The 12,656-nt window shown below is 40.7% G+C and overlaps 1 protein-coding gene across 1 annotated transcript in view; it reads right to left on the minus strand.

Moving 5' to 3' along the window:
• The window catches only part of rbfox1 (RNA binding fox-1 homolog 1), a 154,438-nt gene that overhangs the window by 123,715 nt on the left and 18,067 nt on the right, over positions 1 to 12,656 (minus strand). The window contains exon 2 of the mRNA XM_086055337.1: positions 8,541 to 8,588. The gene's annotated coding sequence lies outside the window, so the exon portion shown is untranslated. The remainder of the gene's footprint in view (positions 1 to 8,540; positions 8,589 to 12,656) is intronic.

A 12,656-nucleotide genomic window follows, 5' to 3' on the forward strand; every position in this document is an offset into this window, starting at 1 on the left:
AACCCAACTCGGTTTAGAGGGCACGGAAACAACTAAAAGCCTTTATTGTCACTTTCTAATGGTGCAGATGCAACAAATTTGAGCTTATGAAAACACAAACGACAATCGATAATAAAATAACGACGTGACGAATGGCGAGCATATACTACTAACGGTAGGAAAATGATAAATGGTCCCAGAGGGAATGAGAAAGAGCGCAGCTTTGTGACTCACCGGGGAGCCGAGCATTGAGAATCAAAGAGAATGATGGACAGACTACCTTTGTCGAGTCAATTATGTTGTATCACAGAATGTATAAACTTTTTACCTCTGTAGTACTGTCGCATTGGTAAATGTTTTCAAATAAAAAGCTGAACATAAATGGCCGGAGGAGCTATTCCTTCATCTTGAAAAAAGTTACCACTTCTGATGACTGTTCCACCTTGAAAAGCACCAGCTCAGAGCTGGTGAATATAACTATTATAATAAACCCACGTTAACACAATTTGAACTACTCTGGTCACCAAGAGTAACCTGCTCTGGTTATGCAATAAGCCTTCATGGGATGTTAGACCAAAAAATATGAACAACGTAAACCTCGGACTTTGTGTGTGGCTTGCTGAACTATTGTATTTTCTCTGTTCATATTACTCCTGTGACAGGTGAACCACTGAAATCACCCTCAGAGGAAGGTTTTTCCACACCTGGAAAATTACACGTATAACAAGTTGGCTGAGGTATTTTTTGGGGAGCCCGGCAAAAATGTAGTCAAGCTCACATAACTTTCTGCTGTTCCCTTGACACTTATTGTTTGCTTTTATAGCGTCTTTGCACAGTCGTCTTTAATTACTGCTGTAATATCCTCACACAAATTAAACAGTCACACCTAATCTTGACTTCATGACTCATGGATTATTCTACATTTCACACCGGTGGCATGACACCACAACATCTTCTTCTAGTCTTCTCATGCCTTGTAAGAGCAGCGCCACCCTGTGTCACACTCATTAAGACATTTTGTGTCTTGAAGGGACGTATTAAAGACCATTAATGAATACTAAACTTCAGGCTTATTCTTCACACGGTTGTTTAATTAGCTGTGCCCGTCACTCACCACTCTGGGCTTGCATTGATGGTGAGTCGGCTGCTGTATTCATTGTTTGTGTGTTCATATACCTTTATAGATACTCTCAGACAGGGACACGGCATGAAGCAAGTAAATCTCTCCTGCTTTGGTCACGTGGACAAGTGTGCATAGATCCACACTAAGTGGGACAAACCGTCAGGCCAATGTGACAAACCTGCTACTTCCTCTTATCCAATACCAGCTCACATTTTTGGATTAGACTTCACTACTTTAGGCGCAGCACTGCAACAGAAAAATCCATATTCTTGCTTTAAATTGCAATGTGGGTTTTGACATGAGTCAGGAAAGGTTTAGTGCTTTAGATGCCTAACTCCTATCGGAGCATTGTTGGTTCAGTTAACACTCAGGAACTGTGCGAAAGTGAGTGTGAATGGTTGCCCGACTTGTGCTCTGTGATTAACTGGAAAGCTAGGATATAGTCTGCCTTTTGCCCAAAGCATGTTGGGGTGGGCTCCGGCTCCCCACGACCCTGAACAGAATAAGTGACATGGATGGATGGTTTTGACATGATAAACTACACATCCATTCACATTACTCTTTGTACCTGGGTTAATTTCTTCCAAGATGATACCCTTAATGCAAGGTAAGGCAACTTTATTTATACAGCCCATTTCATACACAAGGAAACTCAATGTGCTTCACACAAGCAAAGACGCAGCAGCAACAAGAATTTACAAACACAACAGTTCACGACATTCAGAAGCAAAGCAGAGAAAACAAAAACATCTTACAAAAATGATTAAACGAACGTAAATTACCAGAGATGGGCATTCTGTCCCAGCCGAAAAAGCCATGTCACCAAATATCAGTGTTCGGGGCCCAGTAGCTAACGTCATTTTCATTGGCCCATTTTGCTGTTAGAGTTCACTTCGATACCTTTCACAGGTGACGAAATCCACCAGAGTTTGCCAATCAGGTGACAGTAAAGTCTGTGTGTGTGTGTGTGTGAGTACAGGTGCGCCGTGGATATCTGTCTTACTGTATATTGTGAGGGAGGATTTACGTGTTATTTTGATGTTTGTATTGTACAGCACTTTGAGTTGCAATTTGTATGTGTGAAAAGTGCTATATAAATCAAATTTGATTTGATTTAAAGCAAACCTGTTTTTCACTTAGATGTCCGTGTCTTTGCTGCCCATGTGTTGATTAAAGTGCTCACATAATACTGGTCTGGCCAGGGAAGACGTACTCCCTTCCACGGGTGAATGTTTCACTCGCATGGCAGTCAACGGATGAATACAAAATAAATAAATAAAGGGAGGAGGGAGACACTGTTAAGTAACAGAAAAAAGATGAAAGACTTTGTGAGTCACAACCTTCCTAACAAGGGAAGAATAGGTGCAACATGGGAGAGAAAGAAAGGAGGAAGGACAGGAGAGGAAAGAAACGATGCCAACGATGACAGCAGAAGAGGAATACAGAGGGGCATGGCTGGAAGAGAGGGGCTGGTGGATTAGTGTAAATCAGGTGAGGAGGTGGAGGAGGCATTAATATGTAATTTATTGATGAGGGATAGAATATGCGTATAGAGCAGGCTCCAGAGTGGAGGCGAAGCAAATCCAAAGTGCGGTGGAAGTCCCTGACGTTAGCATTATGCGCCTTTCCATTTATGCACTTCATACATACTAATACTTTCACACACACACACACACACACACAGACACACACAGACACATTCAGCAACCGCCGTTGCTGGTCTGTTTAGCTATTTACATAAACAAGACACAAGGAAGGTATGAATGCAATTTTAGCAAGCATCTTGTCATTGGGCAGTCACCCTATATACATAAGCTTTGATGTAACTTAAAACAATTAATGAAAGGTAAGACTCTTTCAAGTCAGCCGAGAATCATCCCCAATTGAAGTTGTTTTGGTGGGATTTGAATTAAACGTCGCTGTTTCTCACATCAAGTAGCTTTTCAGAAGCGAAGCTACTTTCGTGATCACATAATTTGGTATTGTCTACATTTCCTCAGGCAGTTCCAAACCTTAAAGGTATCTCTTCCTTTTGACGTCTTGTACCTAGCCGCCCTGGTGTATAAAAATGCAGCAGGGAGCGATGAAAAAGCGCACAGCTGGAGAGAAGGGGGCAGAGAGGTGTAGGCCTACATCTCGTGAATCCCCCTGGGCTTATCGTAACAAATTCTTGTTAATTATCAAATGCTCACAGAGCAGTTATACGTTCCGGTGTTTTCTACCCCAAAAGGAAGTTCTTGTAAACATCCAACACAAATTTAGGGGCACACGTTGAGATAGTTTGGACATGTTCAAAGGAGAGATAGTGAGTACATTGGTAGAAGGTCGGATGTGGATATTGTCATTCATCCAGGTCATTTCTTTCTCAGGGCATTGAATCGATCGCAACTGGACAGCTCTGTTTGTCTTAGAATATGTTGTGTCTTACATTCTAGAAGGCTTCATCAGTTCATGCAACAAGACTTGGTTAAGACAAACCTGCATGAGTTGGTGTGAAACACCCAACTATTGATGCTTCAAGTTGGAGGCGCTACCAGGGACGGCGTCATTCTTTTGGGACGAACGACTATCGTGAAGATGCCTTGCGCAAGGGGCCTCTGTGGGACAAACAAGTCATTGGGAGGAAACTCCCTCATTAATATTCCATTCTGTTTGCAAAAAAAGTATTGCACTACCTCTGCAGGCTGAGATGAAATTATTGAGTTTCTTGGGACTGTTTGAAAGGACGGAATTGTATATGGGAGATAGATGATGTCTTAAGTCACCTTCTCTGTTTAGAGATCTGTCCTGGTTTGAGGTGCAAGTAGACATCTGAGTCGTGACCTGAACAGCTAGCCCATCTGTGTTACGCCATGCGCCTGCTCATTGGTTGTTTGGTTTCACAAAGTCCCCAGTTTGGTAGAAGGACGATGAGGATGGAGCCGCCAGGCAAAAGAGCTTGAGAAAGACCTAAGAAAAGGTCGATAGACGCAGTGAGGGATGACTTCAGGGCAGTTGGTATTCGAGAAGAGGATGCAGAAGATAGGTTTCAATGGAAAAGGATGACGTGCTGTGGCAAGCCGAAAGGAAGCAGCGAGAATGCGGAGGTTGCTAATTGATTAGCTAAGGAGAGAAAGTCAGAAGCTTCATTTATCAAAGTGCTGTTGGGGGTGTAAAGTCCACCACCCCTTTCAACTGATACACTGTTAGACCTTATCACAGCCAGTGTGATCAAGTGTGCCCCAAGCCTTTTCCACGCTGTTTAACACTATCACAGAGAGGCCTGGTGTGCACGTATCTTCATTAGAATCACACTTTGGTAGCGTGCAGACGTGCGCAGACACACATGTGCGTTTGTGTTGTTATTAACACGGAAGGAATTGAGCCCTTTTATTTTTCGAAGAAACATCATGTTGCTATCTTTAACACGCAAAGGGCTGTACAGTTTGTGTGTGAGCATTTGGCTTCTTATTCACCGGGAGCTGTATTATCATACTCGCCCACACATACTCCTCACAATAGCAACGTTAATATAAAAACATTATGCAATAACAGTTTCAGCTGCATTTCCTTCTCAGACAAATGGAGGCATGTATCTATTGTGTTGTTTTTTTGACTGACACAGATTAAGAAGTTAATGCACAGTGCACAATCCTACTGAACCTTAGCTTCCAGAATGATCCCTAACAGTAGATGAAGCCTTAATATGTGCAATGTAATTTAAGTAAAAAAAATTGTTTTTTTTTTTTTTTAAAAACGGTCATTTTGAAATTTTAATACACATTTTACTGACTTGATAACAGTCGTTTGAGGTGTCTAAATACAGTAGAAGAAAAACACAATTCAACACACGTACACACATACGCATACAGACACACGCGCAGACAGTGTGGTTCTGCTGAAGTAGTGGCTTGGAAACCATTACAGCCGAGTGGTGAGGCAAGTGTCATGAAGTACATAATACCACTAGAAGCTCCATGTAAAAAAAGCTGACCTGGATAACATACTCTATACCACCTCTTAATTGTCACCTCAGGCTACTTTTCCCACACTAGCTTCTGGACAATCAAGACCGAAAACTCTAGAATAAATAAATAATTGCGAATGAACCACAGAGTTCACTCACTCCGCCACACAAATATTATGCAGTGCCGTCCTGCACAGAATAACACACATTCATAGCTAAAAATGTACATTTCATCATCATCATCATCATCTTTGTGGCCCTACTGCTCATACAGTGGAAGACACAAAGGATGTAAGCAAATCACAAATGTTTTTACCTCTAAAGGTTCTCTCTCTCTCGCTCACACACACGGATATATATTAAAAATTATCTAACATATATTTAATAAAAATTCCCGGTCCGTTTATCACCGTCCGCTTGCAACGTGGGTATCCTTCCACCATTCGTCTATTCGCCTTTTTGTCCGGCCTGACCAAAACAGGAATCCCCTATAGGCCGGTCTGCCTTTCATTTTAAACGGGCTAGCGTTTCCGTCTGCCAACATCGAACAACTACCACTAGCACCCCACCCCCCTCACTGAGCGATATTTGAAACGAAAGACTCGCCGTGGCATGGAGCCTAAATGTGGTACTTTTAGGACCCATGATCGGTATCGGTATCGGTGTCATAAAACCTGATCAGAACATCTCTAATAAAAAGTCAAGGAATGAGGGCCAGAATACAGAGGAAAAACTGAGTGAGGAAAAACGAAGTGAGAAAGAGACGGGGAGGAGGAGTCTATTTAAAGAAAAACGATTTCCCTGCAGTATAATTTGCTGATACAGATGATACAATGATGAAGAGAGAAAGATACACGCGCACACACACACACACTTACATAAAGGGGGAGAACTCCCCGATGGCCAGACTAAGAGTAAAAATAAAGGAAGAAAAACTAATTAACTGATGAAGTCCATGGTGGGCCTCTCTCTCTCATATATATACATATATACATCTCCCCACCAACCGTGCACGGATACACAGTGAACAATTCTGCAAATTGGTGGTGTTCTGCCCCCTGTTGTTCACTCACACATGCAGCCATTCACGCTCAGCGATAATGTTGCGATAAAACAGGAATTATAATGAGGCAGTTGTCGGATAATCTGTATTGTCAATAACATAATTACTATGTTGCATGACATGAGTGTGTGTGTGCGTGTGTGATGTGCAGACTGAATGTAGAGTCATGCCTGCATTCCGTCAAATTAGTAACACCAGCTGCCACCATAACCTCTATAATCAGTCGCAGTACAATTTATTGTCATTCACCCTGACAAAATAATGTGTTGCTACATACATACACATACATATATACATATACACATATATATACAAACACACATATGTATACATATACACACAGATATATACATACATACATATCATACACATCAGGTGCAGGTAATTGCACATCGTTGCAGTAATGGACATCAAATTTTAATCAGATTTTATAAGTTACCACAAGTTAGTTGGGAATTCTTGTGTGACATGTTAAACCTTTATGGGTTAGTTTTATTGAATGCTTTTTTTAATAACCCATGGATTTAAATGTAAATTTGGTCAAATGTAACAAAACAAAACAAAATCCCTATATATTGCACTCCTATTTTCCCAAGTGTTACTGTATATGTGGATTCCTACGTGTAAAATAAAATAAAAAAATCAAAAGTATCCTTTAAAATGAGAGCCTCTGCCGGCATGCCATGAATGATAAATTAAGAATTCTTGCCCCATCTAGTGGTAACTGTCTGTTAGGATGTGTGTGTTTTGTTTACAGCCTGAGTGAGCTGAAACTATACTGTATGCTTTTATATACTTAATATACCTGGCATTATTGCTTCTTTCCATTTTCAATTTCATTAAAAAGAGAAAGGCTGCTGAGGATTCGGTGTGTATTCAAATGATCTGTACTTTCTTAAAAAGAACGCTCTCTGCTTTGACTTCCTGATGATATGCTGCATGTTATAAGTCCGGGAGAGATTTTCAGTCATGAGTGTGCAGGTGAGTTTGACTGTCTTCACCCTTTCCACCTGAGTCCACTTTGATGAGATGTCGAGCATGCGGGTCTCTCCTCTTCCTTGGGTCGATTGTCATTCTTTTAATCTTCCTGGCACTTAAAGGGAGATAATTAAAATGGCACCAGGACACCAGTTGATACACCTTTTCTCCACCAGGGATCAGCCAAATGACTGCAGTGTTGTCACAAAACTTGATGATGATGGAGGCATTGCTTTGGGAGGGAAAAGGTCATAGGTGAAGAGGGTGTACAGGATCTTTTTCAGGCCTCTTCAGAGCTGATCATTTGAATCAGGTGTGTTGGAAAAGGGAGACATCTAACATGTGCACTATGCTGGCCCTCAAGGACCGGATTTGGACACCCCTGCACCAAGGTGTCATAGTATCATTCATCTTCAGTCAGTTCTTCATCTTGGCGTCCCTTATGGATTTATGTAAATCATATCTGGCCTTTTAATATTTCTCAACATCACTGGAGCCAAATGCAATGGAGCATGTGTGCAGCAAGACCATAACTCATAGTTCTGGTTTGGATATGGACTTAATGGGGGGGCTATGTTGCTAATTTATGTGTTTATGCAGCCAGTACCCGTCCATCTATTTTCTATACCGCCTGGCCATAAATTGTTTTTGAAGCCGCACACCATGTATAGTAAATATTCAAAGTGCAGGGTGAAAAACTATGGAAATCCGTAGACTATTAGCTTCCCCGGGAGCTAATAGGAGTTAGCTAACCCAGGGTCCAGTCAGTGTGACGAGAGTGGAGCTATTGGTAAAAGTTGCCCTGCCCCATAAAAAAAAAAAAAAAAAAAAAAACACACACACACACACAGAACTTTTGGGAGTTTTCCATTCTCAAAAAGCATTTCCTGATTCGAACCATGCCTCCTTCTCACAAAAGAGATGTTCAGATACATTCAATTAAGAATTGTTTACATGCACAATGCTGGTAAGGGTTAAGAGATTATCATCTCTACAAGTATTCATGTTCCATCCATGGTCATTTGATAATCTATACCAGTAATTGAGGAGAGTGAAAAGAGTTCAGCACCGTTTCTACTCTCCCTAAGAGTGGCCGCCCTGTAAAGTTGAGTCCGAGAGCATGGTGCAGGATATTCAGTGAGGTGAAGAGAAATTCCAGTGTTGGCAAAAGATGTACTTTTTGTCTCTTTTCCGGTGTCTATTGTATATAGTGTTTTAAGTTCATTTATTGATTCCACTTGTTATATTATGGCCTTTTTATTATTGTATGTAAAGTGCTTTGTTACAGCTCTAGCTGTTATGAAATGCGGTATGTAAATAAAATTGTATTGCATTGTATTGTAATTGCATAAAATATAGAGGATACATTATTTTGGCTGTCAAAAATGTTCAAAGTGTTAACTGCTGTATGAAAAAAAACAATAGGGTTGAGTCAGCATCGCTGTACTTACAGAATTGCTGTAGTATGAATCTCTGCAGTTGTCTGTCGGTAGTTTGAACTGGAGAAAACACACACAGAGACAATACATTCAGATGACCTAAATATTTAACAAACAGCACTTGCAAATTTCATTTATTGTCGGGTAGTGGTGAGTGTTCATAAAACTTAGTCTGACCACAATCCAGTGCAGTCCAAGTAGACTGACGCCAACAATAAAGAGGCAAATTCAGCATTTGAGCTAATCTAAAGAGTTGCAAAAGTCAACAGGATCTATCGTATGTTAAAGAAGCTTGATAACTACCCTCCTAATCTACAAAATACGTACATACTGTCAAGGGAGATAATGTGCAGATAACAACTAAGACAACTTGTGAGTTTGTATTTATTTTCGCCAGATCACTGCTACAAAGTAAAAGCCTAAAAAACAGTCCCTGGGTCATCTTTGCACGAAATACGCCTGTTCCATTACCAACCGGCCATAAGGGTAGCATTTACAGATGGCAACCACAGGGTACCAACAATAATTCGCGCCAGAGTGTAATGGCTGAAAATTCCACAGTACGAAGAATTCATTTTCTGTTCAATTTGTTCGAGGGTCTGCATAAATCCTGACGTCAAACGATTGTAAAAGAAACCAGACCAAGACAATTGTAATTTCCTTAACACTGCCTATTTTTTCATTTACTCAAGAAATTTGCTTCCTTACCATTCCAGGTATGGAAATAAGCTACATGACCATGCATTCCCTAGATAGTTTCCAAAAATTCTAAATTATCAGATGAGGATCTGGATATTTTGGGACAATTGTATTCAGATAAGGACTTGCACTATAGTGATTCAGATGCAAGCATACGATTCCTGCCTTATAAGTGAAAGACCACCGAAATCAGATAGAATCCTAATTCCCAGTACATCAAAAGACTGTCCACCCCTTCAAACCCGCCTTGATCCCAGTGCAACTGAAACATTTGAGCCAGTGACTCCAGCCGACAGGCAGCTCGTCAACTCCACTGCACACTGCCAGGTCAAGGAAGGTTTGGATGGAGGACCAAAAGCCAAGCCTAGTCTCTAGACCCCAACCAAAGATCAAACAAAAGTCAACCTGGTGTAATTCTTGCACCAGCAGTGGCAGAGTTGCGCAACATGCTAAAGACTGCTGGACAATGCATTTAAATGTGTGATAAATTCTATTAAGTATTGATTTCCACAAGAAAAGCAATAATTACCTTTATTAAATTATAATAAGGTGGAAAGGGTGAGGACGATCAAGATCAAGTTAGTTAAATGACAGTTACTGTAGTTTGCCATAAATTGCATGTAAGATAAATTCTTGCTGTACCATTTTTAATCCCTTCTCTGGTGACAGAAAGTTAAAAGTATAATTGCCTAGTGATATCAAATGGCAAACGCAATAGCAAAGAAATGTGAATGTGTGCCAATATTTTTACATAGAGAGTATGTACATACATCAATTTGGAATAGAACATTTTACTGTAGTTACCAAACCTATTTTGGGGACTAGCAATACTTCCTTCATTAGTTTCTGTTTGACTGCTTAAACAGCTCTTTTTCTTTCTTTCCGGGGAACACCAGGACAGCACATTGGCCTTGATTGGACCAACCTCTGTAATCAACAAGATTTATCAAACTCAGAGACCCTTAATTTGGTCATTTATCACACTGTTTGGGCTGCCTGATTAGAATGATAAACTCTCATCCTTCTCGCCTCACAGGCTGGCTCTGAATGAGTGCTCTAATTGAATAAGTAGAAGTGCTACCTTGACTGATGACTGTTCTCTCACACATGAACTGCTCAAACAGCTTTCCTGGTCTTGGCTGATCGAAAAGGCAACAGCAATATTCTTGAAACATGTGCTTATTACCTCTGCCAGAAGATTTGGTTCATGGTTGCTTTCACATTTGTGATGTCTACTCTAGAGTGGCAGAGCCATTGCTCTGACCAGGACGTCACATCCAATCAAGTCTTCATTCACATCCCAAATACTGTACAGCAGGACAGGCTATACCAAAGATGATTTTGTCTAGTAGGACGGGGAGTTAGCGCTTATGAGTGTAGCGTTTCTTTGGTTTGAGCACACACAAAAACACATCAATTGAGTAAATGAGGTATAGTTTGAGTGCCTAAGTCCCCAAAAAACGGCTTTAATGGGTCCAAGACAAACCCTACCATGACACGGGTCAACTTCTCTTTTTATCTGATTTCAAAACAAACAGGATCAATGATATACTCCCCTCCAAATTGTCAGGCAGATTCCTCTATGTTCTAAAATTTACAGAAACTTTATGGCTTCTCTTGATTTCTTTTTTGTTCCTGATAGTTAAAAAAAAAAAAAAGCCTTTTTCTGGTGCGCCATATGGATGTAATTTACACTAAAAGAATAACCAAAGTTTTACAAATAAAATAAACTGGTTGTATCATGTAATGTAAGTCACTCAGACATGAGCACTCACACACACACACACACCCACACACACACAAGCTGTGTACATTTGGGTTTTAAAGCGCCTTTGAGTGATGTGGGAACATTGAATGGCTGCAAGCGCATCGGGGCTGGCTATCCTTTTTTTCCCCCACTTCACTCAAGAGGCAGCGTATCAGAAGCTCACTCATAAGTCAGACAACACCAATCTATTTCCTATACAGCTGATCCATTTCTCACTCGGGTCGCAGGTGTCCTAAGGTAGCAATGTGTTATGTTCAATGTTCCAATATTTGTAATACAGAGATCATTAAAGACTACTTTGGTTTTCTACCTGCTGCCCAACGATTACCTGGTAACCGGTCCAGGTTGTAGCTGATACCAAAGCTGGTGGGCTACAGCTCACCATGACCCTGAACAAGATAAGTGGTAGAGTTGGACTTTCAAATAGCTCAGAATTCACAGAATTGTCTTTACTGAGTAGGTGTTTAACCAACAAGTTGACAAGTCCACTCTGCTATTCTGCATTGACATTTTGAGCTTGAAGTCAACTAACCATCCGTCGTTTTTCGTGAAAAAACGAATTCTCAGTACGTCAGTCAGTCCATCAGCTAAGTCCGTCGGCAGTCCATCGTTCTGTCAGTCCGTCCCCCACACCCTCAAAAAAACGTCAACAAAACGGCCGTCAGAGTAATCGCGTCCGTCAGTGACGGACGGTCCTTCAGTGACGGACGGTCCTTCAGTCCTTCACTCTGACTCTGACGGACGAAAATCCACTTCAGTCAGTGCTTAATTCGTCATTTTTAAAAAGTGTCCTGTCATTCTTTAATCGTCAGCAAAACGGGCATCCGTCAGTAAAGGACTGACTCCCAGTCAGCCAATTTACAGAGGACTTTGAACTCACCCGTTTGCTACCGTCGCTGGCAAAAGAAAAGTGGCCTGCCTAAAACAATTGCAAAAATCTGCAAAGTGAAACAAATACAGGTTAGCTTATCTTTTAAGACCCTTTAGAGCAGCAAAATGTCCAGTCAGTAAAGTGACGGGGAGTCTTCAAACGCCTATGTGTGTCTGTGTAATTATCTGTAATATGTTTTAAAAAATGGGAACCAAAAATGTTTTAAATTTGGCACTATTTTACATGTTCTTCGTAAATAAATCCAAGACTATATTGTGAATAATTTCATTTGTGTTTACTTGGTTAAAAATCCCTTCAATTCCCCCAAGGCAGTCATATATGAAAACCTGTTGTTATTTACAATAATGTTTTTGTTAGGGAAAAGAATGTCCTCTTCAGGACTGTCAGAAATCAATACGTGCTAGTTGAGTTGTGTGTCCCTAGCAACCAAATCTTTATAATACCCACTCAGTATGATTTATTAATTAGCATCCCAAGGCTGTCTGCCCCACCGCATTACAGTGCATAATAAGATTTGCCTCCCAATGTAAATAGAACTCAGAAACCCAAATTTGTGGTGTGATTCCAGGATGGAAAGCACACCTAACAACTGGCAGATTCATGACCTTCAACAGAAATGGAATAAGGGCACTTAAGCAAACAAAAAGGAGAGGTGGAAATTGGTGTGCTATCTCCAAGTCATTTATCATTATATCATCATCATCTGGACTAATATTGATAATGCAACTATTAAATATACTATATACTCATAATACCAAGTTCCAAGTAT

This window comes from Filicampus tigris, chromosome 16 (genome assembly GCF_054856515.1).
Source record: "Filicampus tigris isolate MCC_2025a chromosome 16, RoL_Ftig_1.0, whole genome shotgun sequence".
NCBI lineage: Eukaryota > Metazoa > Chordata > Actinopteri > Syngnathiformes > Syngnathidae > Filicampus > Filicampus tigris.